This window comes from Panthera pardus, unplaced genomic scaffold, assembly GCF_024362965.1.
Source record: "Panthera pardus isolate Hobbes unplaced genomic scaffold, ASM2436296v1 HiC_scaffold_27, whole genome shotgun sequence".
In the NCBI taxonomy this organism is placed as follows: domain Eukaryota; kingdom Metazoa; phylum Chordata; class Mammalia; order Carnivora; family Felidae; genus Panthera; species Panthera pardus.
In genome coordinates, this window is record NW_026526843.1 from 37,976,609 (window position 1) to 38,000,997 (window position 24,389).

Sequence of the window (24,389 nt, forward strand, 5' to 3'; positions counted from 1 at the left end):
GATTTTACACAGGAGTCAGGATAGACATTCTGTATTACTTGATTAACGAGAGGGGAGCTTGCAAGATTCGGCTATTACAGAGGGTGTTGGAAACATTACTGTTTTCTCTTAGGTATTCTGTTTATTACCTTTAATATGTGGTTAACGTATTTTAATGCTATAAAAAAGTAATGACAGGGTTTTGAAGGACCACTCCCCTTGGGGTACCTGAGTGATGAGTCATAAAAGAAAATCTGGAGAAACGAGCAGAGCTCTTACTGTTGAGATGGTGATCATCACTATGCCCGGAATATGTTAGTTGTTTCTGCTTCTCAAATGAACTGAAAACTGCAAACTTCCCTCACACAGGAAACAGCAACTTGGTCAACGAGCTTAAAATTCAGTTGTGGCTTTGAACACAGAAGAGAAGACAGGACCCTCACCAATATCTCATGGGGTGAATCCAAGTAAAAGATTCTATGTTCCACATGACCACTGAAGATAACTAAGTTGAGAAGTAGCTTAAAAGAAGAGTTGAAAAATCACAACTGGACCAAGGGGTCAAACTGGGCAGAACTAGCTGAATGTGTTTCAGACAAGTAGAGCAGAAAAGAGAAAAGCAGACCAGGGAAATCAGTATTCTCATACCTGGAGCCACAGAAACCTTCAGCATTTGGTCAATTGCAGGGTTGGTCTAAGATGTTTTAAAGTCTTTGGGAAAATATTTGGGATTCCCTTGGTGCCCAGGCAGTTGCTTACCAGGAGTCCATTAGAATTTCTGTGAAGCAAGTAGTTTTATGGAAATTAGAAAAGGTGCAGGGTTCAGGCTCACTGTTGGTGAATTATAGCAAGCCGCAGATGGGAAGCTATGTGGTGTTTATTTCCCCAAATAGAAGTATAAGCATTGGCATATCCATTCAAATACAGTTACATTACACATTTTTAAGAAAAATGATTGAACTCATAAGGATGTTGTACAACTCTAAATTTTCCCCCAGAAATTTTTGTATTCCTAGAGTTTGTTTTTAGTGCCAAGTATAGAGCCCGGGATTTTTATGTGGAAGCAGATTTTTAATTTATATATGTATTTATATATGTATATAAATTAATTAATTTTAATATTCTCTTGACCACCAAGAGATTGTTGAGTATTAAAATGTTTGCAGGGCAGTAGCTTTCTTTAGGAAATATCCCCCAAATAATTTATTCTTTACAAGTGGTATCCCTTAAAGGAGTTTTATTTTTAAGTTTGTTTGTTTTGAGAGAGGGAGGGAGGGAGGGAGAGAGAGACACACACACCCAAGACTAACAGCATGGAGCCTGACAATGCGGGGCTCGAACTCCAGAACCATGAGATCATGACTAGCTGAAATCAGGAGTCAGACACTTAACCAACTGAGCCACCCAGGCGCCTTCCTTTAAGGTAGTTTTAGAAGAGACAGCTGCAAAATGGAAATCTTCATGAAACCTCTGCCTCATTTTTTTAATTTCTGTTTTGAAATAGAATTCCCCCACCTCACTTTCACAGCATTTCTTTGGGGACTGGGTGGGTAGAAGTGAATGAGGGATGATTCTTGACCCCAGGAATACAGATTATTCAGTGGGCTTAAAACGACACAGCCCTGCTGGCTGTCTCGAATCCTAGCTCAGTGAGCTCACCCTAGAGACTGCCATAACCATAAGCGTTGGGCTCACCCTGGAGACTGCCATAACCATGGCACCCTGGCCCTTGGAAGAAGACATACCAGTGCCCAGATAGTCACCCACTCCCTTTCTCATCTCTATGGTAGCCTGCATTTATGTCCTTGTTCTTTGGTTACATGAAATGTTTGTGTAGAGTGATTGGCCTATGCTTGCAATGATAACATTTGGTGAAATGGGAGAGCTGTCCCTAACACTAACACAACTTTCAGACAGCTGATCTTTTTCTCAACAAGCCCCTAACCCTGAAGATGGCAGTTTTTTAAACCTCTTAGGGAGAAAGTGCTTATGTACAATCTTGTTTCTAGTTGTCCTCAACTGGGGAAGATTGGCCATCTGCCTCCCCGCCTTTGAGTGAAGGGACCTGTCACTTAGGGCACCGCAGGCAGGAAAGAGGAGGTGGATGCTATACTAGGACATTGCCAAAGGAGTGGGAGGAGGCAGTGAATATATGATCTATACCCAGAGTGTACCTTAAGGTTTGAAAACCAGGGATCTCAACTTCAGTTGGTGCTGCAAAGACATTTTTTATTTTATTTTATTTTTTAAATTTTTTAAATTAACATTTATTGTTGGGAGAGAGAGAGCGAGCAAGCAGGGGAGGGGCAGAGAGAGAGGGAGACATGCAATCCGAAGCAGGCTCCAGGCTCTGAGCTGTCAGCAGAGAGCCTGACCTGGGGCTCGAACCCATGAACTGTGAGGTCATGATCTGAGCCAAAGTCAGATGCTTAACCAACTGAGCCACCCAGACGCCCCTAAAGACATATTTTAATATATATATTTTAACATTTATTCATTTTTTGAGAGACAGTGTGAGCAGGGCAGGGGCAAAGAGAGGGGGAGACACAGAATCTGAAGCAGGCTTCAGGCTCTGAGCTGTCAGCACAGAGCTGGATGTGGGGCTTGAACCCACGAACCGTGAGATCATGACCTGAGGCGAAGTTGGATGCTTAACCGACTAAATCACCCAGGCGCTCCCTCTAAAGACATATTTTAAAAACAAGTTGTAGCCTATAGGGTTCTTTAAGCTAAGAGTATATTGAGAAGCCCTGCTGTGTTTATTTTGGTGATACCACAGTCTCCAGTGGAAATCTGCACAATTGAGACAAAAGTCTTGTCTTTTTTCAAAGGTGTGATTATTGTTTTATTGAGTAGGTAATCAAAGATATATCCTTTATTTTGTTATTCTTACAGTTGCACACAATATTGTATTAGTTTCAGGTGTACAACATAGTGATTTGACATTTGTATACACTGCAAAATGATCACCACAATGTCTAGTTACCATCTGTCAGCCATATGCAAGCGATTCCTTTAGAAGCAGCTAATTTTGGCTGAAAGAACTGTTTCTCAACCTGGACTTGATTTCTTCTTTTCTAATGTACCACTAAGGTAATTTTCTGTGTCCATTCTCCTCTAGATGTTACAACATTTTGTGATGAAATCATGAGAAAAAGTTTCTTCTGCTTTGGGGAGAGTGATTCAGACTTTGTTTAGGATGCAAAATCAGTTCTTAAGATTTGTTGCTGCCTCTGCTGCTGACTTCTCCCTCCTGTGTGAAAGAAAATCAGTGACATTTCAGAGTGGCATAGTTACATATTTGGGTTGCATAAAATTGTTCTGTGGAATGATGTTCTGAACTTTTAGAATTTGTGTTGAATTTGGTACTTGGCCAGGTCTGGGGCCACGTTCTGCTATTGCTAGACCTTAAAAAAAAATTTTTTTTTTCCTGCTTTTACCGGCACTGCCCCATCGCTGTTGAAAGAGCAGGATGTTGCCTGGGCTTGGCACCAGGCACTGAACCTCATTGCCTTCCTCTTCTACTTACAGGCACGGCAACCCTGGAAACCCTAAGATAGAGGTGTTGGAAGTGCTTGGCTAATCCCTTTTCTTATTCTTTAAAAATCTGGCCTGTAAGCCACTGTCACATAAGTATCAGACCCGAAGATGTATAGTAACAGACAGCTATTGCTTTCAGACCTTCCTCTGGGTTGACCTTGGTTTTGCTTTTGAGGAAGAGTAAGCAGCAGATTGGCCCATGTACATACAAAAGCAAACTGCCTTCTTATGGTTTACTGCTGCTCAGATTGGTTACAGATGCTTAAAGGAGGGTTGAATTATAACCTAGTTTAAAGCTGATATATTTTAAACATCAAAACAAAACAAAAAAAAGCGGGGCACCTGGGTGTCTCAGTCGGTTAAGCGTCCAACTTCGGCTCAGGTCATGATCTCGTGGTTTGTAAGCTCAAGCCCCGCATTGGACTCTGGGCTGACAGTTCAGAGCCTGGCGCCTGCTTCAGATTCTGTCTCCCTCTCTCTCTGCCCTTCCCCCACTCATGCTCCGTCTCTCTGTCTCTCTCTCTCTCAAAAATAAACATTAAAAAATGATGACATATTTTAGATTAAATGTTTCAGAAGTAATTGCAACAGGGTGTCTTATAGGCACATTACATTGCAGATGCAGCACAAGTTAAATGCTTCAGGGATAAATGGCAGTACCTGTTAGTAGGAAATATCAGCACTGTTAACCTTGTAGCAAGTTTCTTAGCTGACCTTTATATGACACTTAGTACCCCTCCTTAAGCAGTAGTGTTTCACGGAGATAGAAAGACTCCTCCTCTCCTTGGGAGTTTTTACTGCTCTGCTGCTTCTCTTTAAATCTGTTTTATTTAATTTTTTAAAAAATGTTTATTTTTGAGAGACACAGAGAGACGGAGCGCGAGTGGGGGAGGGCAGAGAGCGAGGGAGACACAGAATCCCAAGCAGGCTCCAGGCTCTGAGCTGTCGCGGCACTGAGCCTGACGCGGGGCTCAAACTTACAAACTGTGAGATCATGACCTGAAGTCGGATGCTTCACCACCTGAGCCACCCAGGTGCCCCTTTAAATCTGTTTTTGAGATGCTTTTTGCAGATCTCATCCTGTGCATAATTTCCTTACTTTGAGGCGTTTTAAATTCTTAAGTAATGAAACCTCCCAAGTAATAAAACCTCTGTTAGATATGTTCCACAGTGGAACTAGCCTATTCCAAATTTTATGCTTGCCAGAGTAGTGGTGTAGCCAAAAGGCAGTGTCATTTGTAAAAGCTGGCAAGTCGTCTGGAGGTGAAATCGATCTGGAGTTTCAGTTTCTGGTTTGTGTTTTCCAGCTCTGCATTTTCCTTGATTGTTTTTCAGAACCTTGCTTTCATGTTTTGGCTTTGCAGACTTTTCCTTGCCCCAGTATTTGAAAGAAGTTTTTAAAAAGTACATTTTAGGCAAGCCAATGAATACCTAAGCAGTAATACGTACATAACTGGACAGAGGGTAGCTGTTATTATTAGCTTTTAAAAAAGTATGTAATTGTCTGGTTGGGCCATTATTATAGGGTCAAGGGTTGCCTCATAGGCGACCCTCCTTTCCGATTCTACCTATATGTCTGCTCTCAGTGTTAGTATAATGTCCACTTACAATATTATCTATTGAATAGTAAGCTCCATGAGTATATGCTCACGGAATACTTTTTGAACAGATGTTTGAACAGATCTGTTTTTGAACAGATGAATGTGCATGCACCTGTGACCACCCAGGATTTAAGAAACTAGGTTTTGAAAAATATTACAGGGGCGCCTGGGTGGCTCAGTCGGTTAAGCGTCCGACTTCGGCTCAGGTCATGATCTCACGGTCTGTGAGTTTGAGCCCCACGTCAGGCTCTGTGCTGACCGCTCAGAGCCTGGAGCCTGTTTCAGATTCTGTGTCTCCCTCTCTCTCTGACCCTCCCCCGTTCATGCTCTGTCTCTCTCTGTCTCAAAAATAAATAAACGTTAAAAAAAATTAAAAAAAAATATTACAAAGGAAATTGGTTGTTACCGGCTATATGTATTTTTAATTACTTTCCTCAAATAGAAATGTTATTATGGTGGTTAGTTTTCAGCAATGATGATTATAAAATCAAAGAAAAGAGAGACTGAACCATTTGTTTCCTGCATCAGTGAGTCTGTGCACAATAGGGTGACATCACTATCATATTCAGGAGAGGCCATGTGGTGTAATAATCTTCACACCTTTCTCTTGTCATGCTAGAGGGCATAGGGACTTACTGTCAAAGAAGTTTTATTACAACATATTCTTGTTTATATGTCAGGATCTCTTAACCAAATGCATTTTTTCTTTTAGATTTTTCAAATGTGATCTTACTAGATGGCTTATTTTTAAAAAATAACAGTGCTTCATTTTGGAACAATTTTAGATTTACAGCAGATTTGTAAACATAGTTCACTGGTTCTGTATATCTTTACCTGGCTCCCCCTTAATGTTAACATTTAATGTAACATTGGTATAGTACTCATAACTAAACTATGCAATTTGTTTGGATTTCTCTAGTTTTTCTACCAGTCTTTTTTTTTTTTTCTGTTCCAGGATCTGAAATTGTTACACATGTTTATTGTAAAAAACCTGTTTAGATAAAAAGACAAAATATGGGTAATCCCCCTACAAGGAGACAACTACTGATATTTTTAATACACATCCTTCCATATTTTTTTCTATAGAGAATATATTCCCTATAGAACATTCCCCCCCTGCAAAAAAAAAAAAAAAAAACTATTCATATTTCCCTAAGAGACAAGTTACAAACTGTGTTGTAATTTGCTTTTTTACACTTAATATAGCATTTTTTGTGTTTACATTTTTCCTCATCTAATGCTTTTAACATAGTTTAATTTATTCCCTACCCTTAAGACATTTTGTTGTTTCCATTTCTGAGCTTAATTCTTCATGCCTTAAGGCCAAACTATGCATGTGTTCTTAATGCCCTGCCCATAAACCTGAGAAATAGGACACTAGTCTCAGTAACAATGGCTCATTAAGCGAGTGATTCTAAATATCTATGTATTAGGTTGAATCATTTGAAACTGCTGTTTTTTTAATGTAACAGGTTTTGACTATTGGCCGTTTTATATGGGTCAGCCTAATAGTTGGAAAAGCTTTCTAAAAAAAAAAAAAAGAAATGGGTGGGCAGGTGGCACCTGGGTGGCTCAGTTGGTTGAGCATCCGACTCTTGATTTCAGCTCAGGTCATGATCCCAGGCTCATGGGATCAAGCCCTGCATTGGGCTCTGTGCTGAGCATGAAGCCTGCTTAAGATTCTCTCTCCTCTGCCCCTCGCCCCTGCTCGTGCATGCTGTTTCGCTCCAAAATAAAAAAAATAAAAAAAAAGAAAAAGCTTTCTAGGTTATTCTGATCCCTTCCCGCTCTCCTCCTCCATTCTCATTCATCTGAGAATCCCTGTCCTCTAACTCTACTGAGTATGCCTGCATTTAGAATGGTGAGCAGACACATTTTGTCAGGCAAGAGTGTTCACACACTCCCCCTTCAAAATTGACTGCTGAACATTCAACCTAAGCTCTCTGCAAGATAGCCCAACAGCTTGGTCTCCTAATTGCAGATCTGTATTGGATGGCCAGGGACACAGGTGCCACCCAGTGGTGCCTTATAGAGGAACGGCTCATGTTTCTCTACCACCCTCCAACATATCAAATATTTTCATTCTTTCCCCTTTCTTTTATGCACTTCCATGTTCATGGTCTCCCCTTCCTTTTCTTCTCCCAATCTATGCCAATGGCACTTCTGGGTTTCATTATACTAGCTGGGTTTCATATACTAGCTATATAACTTTGCAGTGATAATCCTTATTTAAATAAAGGCTTTGGAACACTAGTCAAGAAGTAATAAGTAAACACACCGAATAGACTGTTATTTGGTCTGCTTATGAAGTCCTGATTCCTACCCAAAATGGGCATTAAGTGTGTATTCTGTCAGAATATGACACTTCTTGTGTTTAATTTCAAGCTTCTCAGTTGTATGGGGGGAAGCGCTTTTATATAGGTCAGATTTGAAGGGCATACACATCTACCTAAGAGTGAAAGATTTAACTTGGAAGTCATTCTTTAGTTTCCCTTCTGTGTAGCAGGACTTGTTAATTCATCCTGTGTTCATCCAGAAACTATTTGGTAAGCATTTACAGTGCACCTGTACTGTGCTAGGTCCTGTGGATTATAGTGGGGATCAAGACAGGCATGACCTCTGCCTTTAAGGAGCTTACAGCCCAGCAAGGGAACAGAAACTTGAACAAGTTTAAGTACTGTGCTGTATGGGTGCCCGCAGAGCAAATAGCAGAGACACCTGACAACGTGGGGAGGTAAGGAAGGCTTTTTAAAAGTGCTATTTAAACTAAGACCTAAAGGAAGCCAGGAAAAGGGAGAAGAGAATGTCCTTGGCAGAAGAAAAGCATGTGTTAGACTCCAATGTGAGAGATTAAGCTTGGTTCTTTTGAAAAACTAAAGTTTATAATGGCCAGAGCTTGTGAGATCAGCTTGATTTGAGCCTCACACAAGTCCTCACAACAGGTAGTAATAGTACTTCCTCCATTTTAGAATTGTGGCAAATGGGGTAAAGAGGTTAAACAACTTGCCCCAGGTCACCCAGCGCTAGAAAGGGGCACAGCCAGGAGCTGGACCCAGGCCATTTGGCTCCAGCATTTTGGCTCCTAACTACCATGGTAGACTGCCTCTCAGCAGGGCATTGTGTTACATTGGAGCTTCATGGTCTATTTCTTTAGCCTTCAATGAAGCATAGGACCTTATCCTGTTAATCTGTGGTCTTTTTTTTCAGATTGGCCAGGTGAAATACAATTTTTCTTACTAAGCTGAATATGAGGTTATACTAGATGCAGACTATTCCAAGAGCCAGAACTTATAAACATGTGAAAAATTCTTTAAGCTTACAGCATCTGGGTTAGCCCAGAAACTCTCCAGCTTGCTTTGGTCTTTTACCATTGATTGGGAACCAAGTACTTCATTTGATATGCAGCTCTAAGGTTGCTACCCTGTATTTTCCAGAGAATCATTGATGGGAAGTTATAATTACTTGTTTTTTTTTTTTTTTTTTTGTAAAAAAGAATGAGTAATGAAATATGTATCCCTGCAAGGCTGGAATTTTTGCTTGATTGCTACAGTTAATTTGGCAATATCCTTTCCTCTGACTTTTAAAGTTAGTTAAAGGGTAAACACAACTTCTTAAATAGGACTATAGTCTTTAAAAGTCATAAATTAAGAACCTATAAATGGAGAGATCTTATAGTGGTTGTGATTTATCCTTTTATGTACTTAAAATATAAGCATGTGTTTTGTAAGATGAGGAATTGAATACTTAAGTTTGAATTTATCAATTAAGGTTTAAAAATTTTTTTTTAATGTTGTCTATTTTTGAGAGAGAGAGAGACTGAGCGGGGAAGGGGCAGAGAGAGGGAGACACAGAATCTGAAGTAGGCTCCAGGCTCCGAGCTGTCAGCACAGAGCCCAACGTGGGGCTCGAACTCACGAACCATGAGATCATGACCTGAGTCCAAGTTGGATGCTAAACCAACTGACTGAGCCACCTAGGCGCCCCTATCAATTAGGGTTTTAATCTAGATTTCAGAAGTTGGATTATAAATATTGCATTGTATGTAAACTGAGATTGTCATAATTTTACATTGTTGAAACACTGGGGATAAAGAATTGTGCATGTGTGTACGCATATGTATGCTTAATGGCACAAAGCTGGTACTTTCATTTACCTGCCCTTTTCTATATGACAGTGGATTTAATCAGGAGTCTGTATTTCTCTCCACTAGTGAAGGTTGGCTTTTGCAGATGTAGCATATATTCTTGCCTTGTTCTCTTGTGGGGCCAGAGTTAGAGTTATCACTAGAGTCACCACTAGGAATGTTTTTGCCAAAAACGGGTGAGGATTCTGACAATAATTACACTGGGCCAACAGGTAAACCAGGGGACAGACTCTGGCAGACTGGCAAGTGTGACCACCATCATTTGAACCTGTTCACATAAGCATCAAATTTGTGGGCTTAGCTTCAGGAGCACTGGGTCAACCCAGTTGAGTTAACCAGCAGCCACAGATCGTTTTCCCTTGACTTTACAGTAAAAACATTAATTTTCAAGTAGATATATTATTATATATTGCAGTGCAATCGTATGTGTATCAGCTGTAGTCTTTTGATAGTGTTTAGTATTGTGGACTCTGCTGCTAGGCCCTTTCGAGATTATTGCAGGACACGCTCCTAGCTGTCTGGGCCTTACAGGAAGTGAGATTACTTAATGATACTTTACTGTTACCCGAAACATTTTGAAATGAAAACTTTGAGGGAAAGAGATGATTCAGCCTTTTCTGCCTGCTTCTTTTTGAAGCAAGTACGCGTTTGTAATGTGATATCACAGTTGATTGGAATGTCTAAAGCAAGACAGTCTTAGGTAAGATGATACACTCTGAAGTTCAGAGAAGTTGGTCCCAGAGTTGAGGCTGTAAACAACTGGATACTGATGGAGACTTCAGTTCTGAAGTGCCCTTGCTTCAAAATCCTTCTTAGCCCCTGAGTGGAAGGCAACGAGGTGATCTCCACTTGGTGCCTTTTGCTTGTGATACCTTTTTGGAGAGAAGGCCTTGATTTCCCCTAAAGGGCTGATGCTGGTCAGACAAAAACCCTTTTCCTTTATGAGAGCAGAAGAGTTGGCAAGTATGACGGGGTGTCTATTAAATCTTACGCAAATATCCTCTGGCATTTGAGTTCCTGCTTATTTTAATAGGATAAGCGAGTGGAACCCTGGGCTTTTTAGAAGTTACTTGTATTTCATTCTGTGTGGAACCCCTTAGGATTGTCTGCTTTTTTGATATCGTGCATTCACTTGCCAGTAGTCGTCAATGGTTGTTAGTCACATTTTGGCATAGGGGACCACGAGGACAGTTAGCTTTAGGGAACATTTAACATTGTAGTTATAGCAAGAAAAAAGGAACTTTATTCTGCTTTGTTGATTATGTTGCATGAGCAAAAGAAGTTTCTTTTATTTTGAGTCTAGGTAGTTTAGGAACAAAAGTGTCTAATCTTTCGGTAGCACAGTTGAAGTCAACTTTTGGATCCTTTTACAGTGTCACTTCCCCACTTGAGTAGCACCAAATGCCTTAGGGGCCCTATTCATTGTCACTTCCCAACACACACAAACACAGATACACACTAGAATTAATTGAAAGACTAGTGCTCTATTCTCTCCTTATTTATTAAATGATGACACTAATATGTTCACTGCAGAAGTTTTAGAAAGGGTAAGAAAAATATAAGGATAAAACTAAAAATCACTGATAATTCTACAACGTCAGTGGGGGGTGGGGTTAACATTTCAGCTTGTAGTCTGCATACCGTTTGAAGAGGTTGATATTGTTCAAGTTTCCTCTTAAGCCAATGAAACTGTATATATCTTGAATATATCCTTAAATACGCTTTGGCAGTGCTGCATTTGATGAGTGTGTAGTATTTAATTATATTGATGCATCGTTATTTTACCAATATCCATCCATTTGGGCATTTGCAATTCTTTGTTTTTCAGTTCTTTTTGTAACAGTGATGAGTGTTGTCTACGTTTTTGTGTGTGTGCACCTCTGATTAATTCCTTAGGATATTCCTAGAAGTAGAAAGTGAAATAACTAGGTTGGGAGTATGATGTAAGAGGCATATTTCCAAATTGCTTTCTGTAAAGCTTGTACCAATTTATGCTTCTGTCAACAGTATATAAAGTGCCTTTTTGTATATATTTGGCAGCACTGAGTACTTTCTTTATTTTTAATTGGCACTCCCTCTGATGGAACTTCCACACATTGCTGTTCTAGTAAATAAAAATTATTCCTGGTGAAATGAAAGTGGGTATATAATATCAACAGTTAGTAGTGCAAGGAGTTGGTGGCCCTGGATACTTTGAGAACCATCAAAACAGACCATATTTTAGCTCCAAGAGTCTGTGTTTCTAAAAATATATATTTTTTACTTCCTCAAGTAGTTTATCAATCTCAACTTTAGGGGAAAGTGCTAGGTTTTTTCCTCCTAAAATTATTGCTCCATGAGTGCTTATCGTTTATGACTTACCCTTTCTGTGCATACTGTTTATTAAGACTCATGCTTTTGTTGTCTTTAAAAACAAAATGTAACTTCTGGAAAAAAATTACATGAATTTTTGGAAAGTTTGAATTGTTATACTGGAGTACTTTCTGGTGAGAATCACTTAGAGTAACAAGCACTGCATTCAAGTATTGTTTAGGTCTCTAGTATTTTTTTTTTATAAATTTTTTTAAGTTTATTTATTTTGAGAGAGAGAGCAGGGGAGGGGCAGAGGGAGAGAGATGGGGAGAGAGAGAGAATCCCAAGCAGGCTCCACATCATCAGCACAGAGCCCGATGGGGGGCCTGCATCCACGAACTGTGAGATCATAACCCGAGCTGAGATCAAGAGTCAGACTCTTAACCGACTGCGCCACCCAGGCACCCCTGGGTCTTTAGTATTTTAATGAAAGCCTTATAAATCCAGAACCATCTGTGTATCAAAACATTTCTTGAATAAACTTGGAAGGAAGGGATTTGGTATGTCCAATTTTTGATATGATGCAATCTATTTGGCCAAAATGTTTAAAAAATCAGTGTTATAACATTGTTGGTCCCAAGTCAAGAATTACCAGTGCGACAGCAATTTTCATGTGTTAAAACATTTTTTCCCCTAGCAGTGTGGAGGTTCCTCAGAAAATTAAAAATAGACCTACCCTATGACCCAGCAATAGCACTGCTAGGAATTTATCCAAGGGATACAGGAGTACTGATGCATAGGGGCACCTGTACCCCAATGTTTATAGCGGCACTCTCAACAATAGCCAAATTATGGAAAGAGCCTAAATGTCCATCAACTGATGAATGGATAAAGAAATTGTGGTTTATATACACAATGGAATACTACGTGGCAATGAGAAAAAATGAAATATGGCCTTTTGTAGCAACATGGATGGAACTGGAGAGTGTGATGCTAAGTGAAATAAGCCATACAGAGAAAGACAGATACCATATGGTTTCACTCTTATGTGGATCCTGAGAAACATAACAGAAACCCATGGGGGAGGGGAAGGAAAAAAAAAAAAAAAAAAGAGGTTAGAGTGGGAGAGAGCCAAAGCATAAGAGACTGTTAAAAACTGAGAACAAACTGAGGGTTGATGGGGGGTGGGAGGGAGGGCAGGGTGGGTGATGGGTATTGAGGAGGGCACCTTTTGGGATGAGCACTGGGTGTTATATGGAAACCAATTTGACAGTAAATTTCATATATTAAAAAAAAAAAAAAAAAAAAAAACCTAAAAAAAAAAAAAAACAAAAAAAACAAAAAAAAAAAAAAAACATTTTTTCCCCTATTGGTGTTTCATAATAGTGAAGCTATATGTTTAGGCAGACCTTACAAGGATTTATTGGTGTTTGTTACTTAAAGAAATTCTTATTTAAATGCAATTGAGTATTGAGAACTTTTAAATAAGATGTGTTTTTCCCTCTTGATGCTGTTGTTAATTTAATCCTAGGTAGCAGAAAGGATTGGAACTTTTTTGTTGTTCTCTAATATTCTTTTTTTAAAGTTTATTTATTTATTTTTGTAATCTCTACACCCAATGTGGGGCTTGAACTCATGATCCTGAGATCGTTACATGCCCTTCTGATTGAGCCAGGTGCCCCTGTGTTCTAATATTCTCACATTCATCTTAAGAGTAAAGAATAATCAATACTGATGAGAAAGAAATTCTTAATTCTCCTGCATAGGGAAGCACATAAGATGCTTTCCTAATGTTCTAGAAAGTAGACTTTATTTTAGCTCCTATGGTCATTTGGAGAAGAGAGAGAAGAGAATTTTTTAATGTACATATTTTTAATGTTTATTTGTTTTTTGTTTTTGTTTTTGTTTTTGATAGCGTAAGCAGGGGAGGGGCAGAGAAAGAGAGGAAGACAGGGGATATGAAGCAGGCTCTGCACTGACAGCAGCGAGCCCGACATGGGGCTCAAACCCACAGACCTCAAGATCATGACCTGAGCCAAAGTCGCATGCTTAGCTGACTGAGCCACCCAGGTGCCCCGAGAAGAGAATCATTTTAGAGACTAGTTCACTACTCTCATTTTAATGCCTATTTTGGCTCTGAAAAATCTGTAACTTTATAAGTAAGGAGTGGAATTTATATACATCTAGTTTATTTTTCTGTTCCAGATGAAGTCTAGTACCTATATTGTAGTTCAGGTACTTGTTATTTTTATACACACACACACACACACACACAGAGTTTACATAGATGTGTGTGTGTGCACGCACGTGTGTATAAAGTTTATCATACTAATGGTAAAACTAAATGTATGTGTGTGTGTAAAGATACTAATTATAGGGGGAGAGTTTGTATACCAAAATGGGTGGTAACATAATTCTAGAGTTGGAGTATTTCTCTTGGCATTGAAACTAGACTCTGTCTTTGAGCTTGGGTAAAGGCAATGGGTGTAGCATAAATAAGCATTGCTTCAAAACCGAGAAAGTACAACAAAGAAACTACTCCAGAATACTGCAGGTTTAACTATGCGAAGAAATATCCATTGTTGTCATGGATATACGGGTGATATGTTCTTCCCGGTACTGACAAGAATAATTTTTGAGTTAGGAGTAGAACAAATGACTTTCTGTTTGGCTAAAAGTGATTATAATCATTCTAAAATATAATGGTAGTTTTTTGTTACCAAATACCTGCCGAAGATGATAATGTAAACAGAAATTCTAGCTTAAGTATAGTATAGAAATGTCAAACCACTATGTTGCACACCTGAAACCAATAGAACATTTTGTCAACTATACTTCATTAATAAATAAAAAAAATAGTTACAAATAAAGTGAAGGCTGATATGAATTGTGGAGGGAAAAAAAAATAATGACTTAAACCAGCTGTATTCTCTGACAAGTGTTAGATTATTTATTTTGTCCATTCCAACAAGTATTTGATGCTATTTTCAAACCAAGGTGGGATACAGAGGTAGTAAGACGCAGTCCTTGCCCTGAATGAGCTTACTGTTTAGATAAGTGATTAAGGCAAATTCATAAATAATACAAGGTAATGTAATAGAAGTTTCAAGCTGTTGGGGCGCCTGGGTGGCTCAGTAGGTTAAGCGTCTGGCTTCGGCTCAGGTCATGATCTCACAGTTCATGGGTTCAAGCCCTGCGTCAGGCTGTGTGCTGACAGCTCAGAGCCTGAAGCCTGCTGCGGATTCTGTGTCTCCCTCTCTCTTCTCCGCCTCCTCTGTTCGAGCTCTGTCTCTGTCCCTCTTTCTCTCTCTCAAAAATAAATAAACATTTAAAAAAAATGTTAGAAGTTTCAAGCTGTTGGAGAAAAGCTGTAGAAGTTCAAAAGAAGGCAAGAAATGTTAGCTCAAGGTATCAGTGAAGATATCCCAGAAAAGGTGGCTTTTGAGCAGAATTCTGGGTAGAAAGAAGGACATGAATGAAGTCTTTGACACAGGAGAATTCCAGAGAATATGAATATGATATATATTTTTTCAAGGTGATAAATGGTTTCTTTTGGGTGGAATAGTAAGGTAGACATTTTTCCTATTAAAAATTATTTCATAGTAAAATATTTAATGCTGCTTATGGAAATATAAATAGGTACAGCCTTTCTGGAAAATAATTTTTTATTATATATTAATAGTTTTCTTTCCCACCCTTCCTACCCCCTCAATCTGCCTTTGACTTGGCAATCACACTTTTAGGAACTATGAGGAAATAATTTTTATAATCTTGAAGTGGAAAAACAACCTACAAGCCACAAATGAGACTACCAATATGTGTTATTAAAACTTGAGAACCAATATTTGGCCCTAAGCACCCAAAACAACAGAAAAACTATATTGGGAAGAATACTGCAGACAAAGGCTTTATTTCCTTAATATATAAAGGGTTCTTATGAATCACTAAGAAAAAATGAATAATCAAGTGGAAAAAATGGGCAAAGGATTTGATTCATATTCATTCATATAAGAAATTCAGATATAGTGACTACTGTAAATAATTTAATACATCCATTGAAAAATATCACAAAAGTGTTTTTGGTGCCTGTTGAACAGAATTCAATGCAGTGTTGGAGGGGATGTGGAGAAATGGGCATATTAACACATTCCTGGTGGGAATGTGAAATGATGTATTCTATTTTATAGAGCATTAAAATTTTTTGAGGGGAATAAATTTTAAACTTTTACAAAAGAGTTGCAAAACCTAGTACATCATTTCCGTGGATCCTTCACCTAGCTCCCCCTAGTGGTAACATTTTATGTAATTATAGTACAATTAGTTAAAACTAAGAAATTAATATTGGTATAATACTATTAACTAAACTACAGACTTTGTTTAAATTTCATTGGTGTTTCCGGTAACATCTTTTTTTCTGTTCCTGGATCCAATCTAGGTTCTCATATAGTTGCCGTATCTCTTTAGTCTCTTCCATTTTTTTTAACTTTAAGTTTTTAATTTCAATTCCCGTAGGATTACAGTGTTATATTAGTTTCATATATATAATATAGTAATTTAACACTTCTATTCATCACCCTGTGCTCATCACAAGTGCCCACCTCAATCCCCATCGTCTATTTCACTCAGCCCCCCACCCACCTCCCCTCTGGTAACCATCAGATGGTTCTCTATAGTTAAGAATCTGTTTCTTGGTTTCTCTCTCTCTCTCTCTCTCTCATTTTTTCCTCTTTGCTTGTTTGTTAAGTTCCACATATGAGTGAAATCACATGGTATTTGTCATTCTCTGACTTATTTCATTTAGCATAAGACTCTAGCTCTCCTTAGTTTGTTCCAATCCATGACAGTTCCTCAGTCTTTGTCTTTTACGACCTTGACAGCTTTGAGGAATACTGGTTACTTTGTAGAATGTCCCTAATTTGGGTTTACCTAATTTTTTTTCTTGGTTAGATTGAGATGATGTAATTTGGGCAAGAATACCACAGAAGCAATGTTGTCTCCTTCTAAGTGCGTCCTGTCGGGGGTATGCGATGTCGATGTGCCCTATTATCAGTGATGGTAACCTTGATCACCTAGTTAAGGTGATGTCAATTGTGTTTCTCTACAGTAAAGTTACAGTTTTTCTCTTTGTAGTTAATAAATGTTATAAATGCTTCTACTTTATTATATTGTATTAATACATATTTGGGGATAATACTTTGAGACCAGTTTTAACTTTAAAACTTTCACTCACCAGGTTTTCTATTTCCTTTATTTCTTCCACATTTGTTAATTAGAATTTATGTATAAGGAATATTTGTTCTTCTCCCTTGTGTACTTATTTATTCAATCATTATTTTTATTAGTATGCCCTCATGGATATTTATTTTATTCTTTGGGATTTAGGCTAACACTATCATTATTTGTTCAAATTGTCCCAGATTTGACCATTGGGAGCTCTTTTGGGTTGGCCCCTGTGTTCCTTTGGTATGTCTCCATCTTTTTTTAAAAAGTTTATTTATTTTGAGAGAGATAGGGTAAGAGAGCAGAGGAGGGGCAGAGAGAGAGGGAGAGAGAGAAAATCCCAAGGAGGCTCTGTGCTGTCAGCGCAGAGCCGGATGTGGGGCTCGAACTCACAAAGTTGCACACTGTATAGATAGTATGATTCAGTTTTTGCTGAAAAGCTGTGCATGTGTGAGTGTATTAGAATATGCTTACAAAAATGTCTCCAAGGGTACCCACCATACTATTAAAAGCTCTTACTTCTACAAGATTGAATAAGAAACATGCTTTCACTTTGTATTTTATATTTTGTAATGTTTGAGGTTTTAAACCTCTTTATTGAGATATCATGAATATTTTTAAAACACATTTTGTTTTAGGTTACATAACTTTTCCATGAAGCAACATTCTAGTCTGTGACAGTCTGGAATTATCTCCATACTCTTTACACTATTACATGATAAATTTTGGGTCGTTTTATTTAGGTTATAACATTTGTTTAATACGTTTTAGTTGTTTATGAATCAAGTGACCTATGATCCTATGAAACATTTAAGATTCTTGGACCACTCATACTCAAATATATTCTTAAAGGGAAAAGAAAAGATTGTACTGTAGCTTAGATTTTGAGCAGTGCTCTCTAGTAGTTTGATTGACTTATGACAGTCATGTAGGCCTGTTTTAAATGTCATTTTCGGGGCGCCTGGGTGGCTCAGTCGGTTGGGTGTCTGACTTCGGCTCAGGTCATGATCTCGCGGTCCGTGAGTTCGAGCCCCGCGTCTGACTCTGTGCTGACAGCTCAGAGCCTGGAGCCTGTTTCAGATTCTGTGTCTCCCTCTCTCTCTGACCCTCCCCCGTCCATGCTCTGTCTCTCTCTGTCTCAAAAATAAATAAACGTTTAAAAAAAATGTCATTTTCTTTTTCCTTTATGACTCTTTAAAAATCATTTTTGAAATAAACAACATTTATGGGAATTTTGGAAGCTATTAAATCAGCACAAAGAATATGAAAATATATGAAAATATTAAAACATAGAACTCACCTGTAATCCTACCACACAGCAATAGCTAGCTAGCATTAATATTTGGTACATATCTTACTAATTTTTCTATGAATATCTACCCACTCAAATATGTGTATATAATGGACTTATATGTACTGTTTTGTATCTGTGTTGTTTCTTGATTTCAACATTTCTAACCTTTGGACTGTATTCTAGTATGGCAGTTTTCATTCACTAGCACTTGTTAACATGTGGCTTACATGTATTTATCTGAAGCAAGACCATTGCTTAGAACATTGTTTTATAAGGGACTCACCAGAATTTACTTTTAGATTTGAACACCAAGTGCACAGAACTTTGTTAATATTTTCCACTGTTTTCTGAAACATTCTCTTTTAAACTTACTAGGATGGGTCCTTGAGACATCAATTATAGGAGGAAGATTCCTTATGGTTTAAACATTTACAGCAGATGTTATCACAAGTTCAGTATTGACTTTACTTCTAGAAGAATGTTCTCAAAATGCTGGCTAACAGACTAACTTATTTGCAAGAGGGCAAAAACTAAACACATTAATGGTTTATTTTTAAGCCTGCCTCAAAAGATGAGGGTTGTCTGAAGTTGAACAGCACTGCCTTGTTATTTGTATTGTTTTTTCCTTAATCACTGTCCTATTAGCCGCATGGACACAGTTTTGCTGCATGGTATTCGGTGAGTAAGGTTTTCTCAGGGCTGCCTCATTGCCTAATTGAAAGATGATAAACTCTAGAAGCTGTATTCTCTCTTTTTCCATTCACCGGGTGATCATTAAGTGGAAATAAACTATATTATATGCTGTATTCTGTTAAAAGTTTGCCTTGTGAAGGATTTCCAACTTCCTTGTGTTACAAAAACTTGAGTGTACATGTGAACTGAAAAGTATGTTCAAACTTAGCATTCTAATTTCTGCTAGATCATTCCTAGTCAGAGTCCTTTGTAAATAGAGCCTGCATGGTGACAATCTGCTTAGTCCTTTTATATGAAATTATCTCTTCAATTTATTTTAATAGAATGGCTTTAATAATGGGATGCTATTTTTGTAGGGGGGAGGCTAGGAGAGAGGTTAAGTTCAGGGTCAGGTTTTCTGTTGTACAGAAAAAATTAGGCTATGTTAGGAAATGTGATTTAGTTCCCTTTTATCTGCTGGGCAGCTGTTGCTTTTTTTGTGTGGTGAAAGAACTGTCCATTAAAGTTATAGGCAGTAAAGTCTATCTTTTATATTCAAGAACCTCTTAGAGTTGCTTTGTCTTGCCCGATTGATGGAGGGCTATGAGACTGGAAATGTATCTCCCCCTGCCACCCATAGGTCTTTCAGTGATTTTATACAAGGTTAGTCTTTGTCATTTATCAGTTACCTAAATTAATCTGTGGGGGAAATCTCTCCATTTGTATATAGAAATAGGAAGTTTTCCCTCCCCATAATTCTGTTTCTGAGCTTTTTGGACTTTAATATGTATATGTGGAGATTTACTTGACTTGTGTTGATATCAAACGTTAGCCCTGTGGGAGAAAAATAAGAAAATGTTAAGTAGCATGCCTTCTGTTTGTAAGTAGTCTTAACCATCTGTGTTCACACATGTACTGAACACTGTCCCCAGCACCCTCTCCCCAAAAGTAGATTGTGGATATTCACTTGCATTGGAAAAGTAGTTCTATCAAACAAAAGGCATGCTCTGTTACTGATAGGTCCTGGTATATATCATCCTTCCCTTCATTGTTCTCTGATGGTAGCAAAGGAGAAACTGAACTGAGTTAATACCAGCTTGTTAGTGTGGTGATTAGGCCCAAGGGTGTTTGTGACTTCCATTGGGGCATCTAGATTAAAAAAAAATTTTTTTTTAATGTTTATTCATTTTGTGAGAGACAGGAAGAGTCAGAGCATAAGTGGGGGAGGGGCAGAGAGAGAGGCAAACACAGAATCTGAAGCAGGCTCCAGGCTCTGACCTGTCAGCACAGCTTGAACCCACGAACCACAACAACATGACCTGAGCTGAAGTCAGATGCTTAACCGACTGAGCCAGCCAGGTCCCCCCGCCAAAATTTTTTTGAAGGGTTCTTCTCTTAGTCCTGCTTAAGTAAGTCCTGCTTAAGTACTACTGCGTGGAAATAAGAGCTCATTTCTTCTTCAAAATTGTAATCCTGCCTAGGATACCCCAGTAGTGTTGAAATGTGCAATAAGTAAGCAATGTCAAATTACTGAAGGGCCTTATTTTACCATTCTGAGTATTCAGATGGTAAGTCCTTGTCTCCTGTGTTGTACAAAATATGTTAATCTTCAGCTGCAAACTGACCCTAAACCTTCATGGCATATCCATCTTGAAGAAAGAACATCATGAAACTGATCTGTATATTCACTGAGGAAAGATGAAAATATCTGTAGGTTTTACCTAGACCAGGGCTGTATTTTAATTTGGAAAGAACCTTTTGCTGTTTAAAGGAAATTATTCATTGTGGGTTTTTATGGGGAAATCGCTAGGTGCCTGCAGGCACTTGGGGGTGGGGATATCTAGGTAGATTGACTAGTTTTCTGTGGTCACACTTTGTCTCTGTCTCTGAACTTGGCTCCTGTCCTGATTGGGAGATGGGGGGGAATAAGAAGTACAAATAAAACTGTTAAGAGCATGAATCCTGCTTCTTGCCATTTTCTTTTTATTTTACTTTAAAATTTTTTATTGAGATACAATTGACATATAACATTGTGCGGGGCGTACGTGTTGATTTGATACATTTATATATTGTTATGATTACCACTGTAGTTATAGCTGACACCTCTATTGCATCACATAATTATCATTTATTTTTGGTGGTGAGAACATTTAAGATCTAGTTTCTTTGAAGTTTGGAAGTGTATGACACAGTCTTGTTGGCTATGATCACTATGTTGTGTATTAGATCTCCAGAACTTACTCATTTTCTGTTTGCAAATTTTTACCCTTTAACAACACCTCCCCAGTCTCCCCTCCCCCCCTTACCAACTCCTGATAACCACCATTATACGCTGTTCCTAGGCGTGGAATTTTTAGATTCCACATATGAGTGACATCATGCAACATGTGTCTTTCTCTGCCTGGCTTATCTCACTAAGCATAATGTCCTCAAGGTCCATCCAGGTCATTGCAAATGGCAGGCTTTCCTTCTTTATCATGGCTGAATATATTCCATTGTATGTATGCACACACCACATCTTTATCCATTCATCCACTGGCCGGACACCTGGGTTATTTCCATATCTCGGCCATTGTGAATAATGCTGCGGTAAACATGGGAGTGCAGATATCTTTTTGCTATCCTGTTTTCATTTCCTTTAGACATATACCCAGAAGTGGGACTGCTGAATCATAGGATAGTTGTGTTTTTAACTTTTTATGCAACATCCATACTGTTTTCCATAGTGGCTGTGCAAATTTACATTCCCACTAACAGTGCACAAAGCTTCCCTTTTCTCCACATCCTCTTGCCTCCACATCTAACGCTTGTTATCTCTTGTCTTTTTGATGATAGCCATTCTGACAGGTGTGATGTGATAGCTCTTTGTGGTTTTGATTTGCATTTCCCTGATGATGAATGATGTTGAGCACCTTTTCATGTGCTTGTTGGCCATGTGTATGTCTTCTTCAGAAAAATGTCTATTCAGTTCCTTTGCCCATTTTTGTAAAGTTTTTAAAATTTATTTTGAGAGACAGAGGAGAGAGAGAGAGAGAGAGAGTGAGAGAGTGGGAGAGGGGCAGAGAGAGAGAGAGAGAGAGAGAGAGAGAGAGAATTCCAAGCAGGCTCCGCACTGTCAGCACAGAGCTCAACACCCAGACTCAAACTCATGAACCACGAGATGATGATCTGATCTGAAACCAAGAGCTGGATGCTTAACCGAGTGAGCCACCCAGATACCCCCTCCACTCATTTTTTAATCTTGCCATTTTTTCCCCACAGAGTTTTGACTACGGTTTCTTAATCAGGCTCAATTACTTTTCTGAGATTCTAATAGCATTACTTCTAGCCAGATCATCTCTAGTCATTTCTTGGTTTTCCTTTGATACCTGGCTCATCATGAGCTAAGGTGCACAGGTAATGCAAAACAACACTTGAGTTTTGTTTTTTTTTAAAGGAGTTCTTTTCTCATGTCATTGTAGCCATAAGTGTTGTCTTTTATTGCAGATTGAAATCAAAGAAGATAGACGTATTCTTCTTGAGAGAAAAAGGAAATCTGTAAGTATTTGTTCTTTAAAAATTCTAACTTTGTAGTTTTATCAACTTTTGGAGAAAATTAAGTTTTAACCATACTAACAGGCATCTTGACTCATTTTGTAGTGGAAAAACCCTGCCAATGTTTGTCTTAAAAAGGCAGGATTTGGAAAAGTAAAGTGGGAAAACTTTTCACCCTGTACACCTTGTAAAATTTAGACCATCATCATTCATTTATAAAAGGGGAGGTGATAATTGAAATCTAAGTAAAATCTTTTTCCTTGAGTGATACCAAAACATGGACTCACAGATTGGAGTTCCAGTTCTGACTCTTGAGGCTTACAGGCTGTTGAGTGTCTTTGACAAGGTATCTTGCTTCCCTTTGCATCAATTTCCTCAGATGTAATGAGGTTCATTATTACTGATGAAGATAGATCTGTAGTAGCATATATCCTCCCTAATAAATTAAACCTTATTCCAGTTACTGTTTCTCAAAACTGACTTAAATATATTCCTGATTTTCAGAGTTGTAAGTATTAGTCCTGTCCTTCGCTGAAGCATCTACTCTAGACCATAGCATGGAATCAAAGAAATACAACAGAGCACTTAAATTAGAATCACGGTGTTTGAGTCTTGGACGTTGAAAATTATCTAGTCTAGTATTTCCCAAACATTGATTTTCAGACAAATGCTGGTCAGTGAAGAGTTTTTATTGGTCCACGGTGAAGTGAGGAGAGTAAGGACAATGGGCCATTTGTTTCTTAAAGCTAAACTCTTCCCATTTACACGATTACTTGTTATTATAAGATCTGTCCATCTAATTTGGGGGATTAAATACATTCTATCTTCTATGAAATGATGGTGATAGCAAATGGTAGGGTTTTTTTGTTTTGTTTTGTTTTGTTTTTTAAATGTCCATACCTGGCCAAAAAAAAAAAAAAAAAGGCAGCTGTGTTATTTCTCTCACCATCCTTTTTTTGTTTCAAAAACTTACTGGTCTGTGATATCTTAAAATAAGAACCCAGCTTTCTCATTTTACAGATGAGGAAACAGACAAGAGGTTATTTAATTTGTTCCAGGTCTTACAGTTCAGCAAGCTGCTGAACCAGGACCAAAACCCTGTATACGATGCTGCCTCTCTTGTATTTCTGGTCTTTCTACGAATCGCTTTAATTATAATAGGTTATAAACTTGAAACAGACGAACTGGTAGTTCTCATGTGCTAATAACTATTTTTGAATTGCAAGTGTAAAGAAATTCAAGACTTGATGTTCTTGTACAGCTCAGTGCTAAAGTCGACTGATTATTAGTTTGCATTAGAAAAACCTTAAGCGCAGCCAGAAATTTTCATAAGCAGACCTGAATTCACTGTCTCTGAATTCAGCTACTTAGCACACTACGCCGGGATTGATCAAACAAGTAAGATACCAGTGAGGTTAGTGTTTCCTTTGGGAAATAGACTGTGGTTCCATTGTGAAGGCAGTAGTATTCAGACTTGTATAGTTAATTTATTTATCCACAGAGAGTTTGTTTCCTTTCTCTCTCCCTCCCTACTTCTCTCTCTCTCTCTCTCACTCTCACTCTCACTCTCTCACGCACACACACACACTGCAAACATAGATAAACATTTATAGCAATCGGCCTACAGCCCATCTAGATAGGTAAGAGAAAAAACTACCAAGGCAAAGAGTGGGAGTTGCCAAAAAGCATTAGCAGAAACATATGGCCAATTGTGTTCAGGAGTGTGTACAGGTTCTTGGGAGTGTCTTTGACACTTTAGAGACTCCTCTTCAGTTGGCAGAGCTTGGCCTTGCTTATCCCAAAATACACTTCAAAACAGAAATACCGAATTCCATTTCCCTCCCTCCCTCACCTTAGTGAAACATGCATGGGCCAGGTAAACAAATGAACGTGAAGAGAGCAGAATGGAAAGTATTCCTCATCCCTAGTATGGAGACATTGACTCTATGAGAACTTTTCCATGGCTTCTTGTATTTAGCTTCATAAATACATGCTTTAGTTAATAATTTTTTAATTTCTAAAATGTGAGGCACCCCACCCCCCATAATATACATTTTGAATGATCTGTCTTTGGAATATCTGTGCCCTTCTCTTTACCAGTGCTAATATTTGA

The 24,389-nt window shown here is 38.4% G+C and overlaps 1 protein-coding gene across 3 annotated transcripts in view; it reads left to right on the top strand.

Moving 5' to 3' along the window:
* The window catches only part of ACSL4 (acyl-CoA synthetase long chain family member 4), an 87,663-nt gene that overhangs the window by 10,624 nt on the left and 52,650 nt on the right, over nucleotides 1-24,389 (top strand). For 2 of the 3 annotated variants that reach the window (XM_053891267.1, XM_053891268.1), the window contains exon 2: nucleotides 22,229-22,279. The gene's annotated coding sequence lies outside the window, so the exon portion shown is untranslated. Of the gene's footprint in view, nucleotides 1-18,668; nucleotides 18,749-22,228; nucleotides 22,280-24,389 lie in introns of those variants that run through there. The other variant, XM_019426837.2, reaches the window with a different exon arrangement.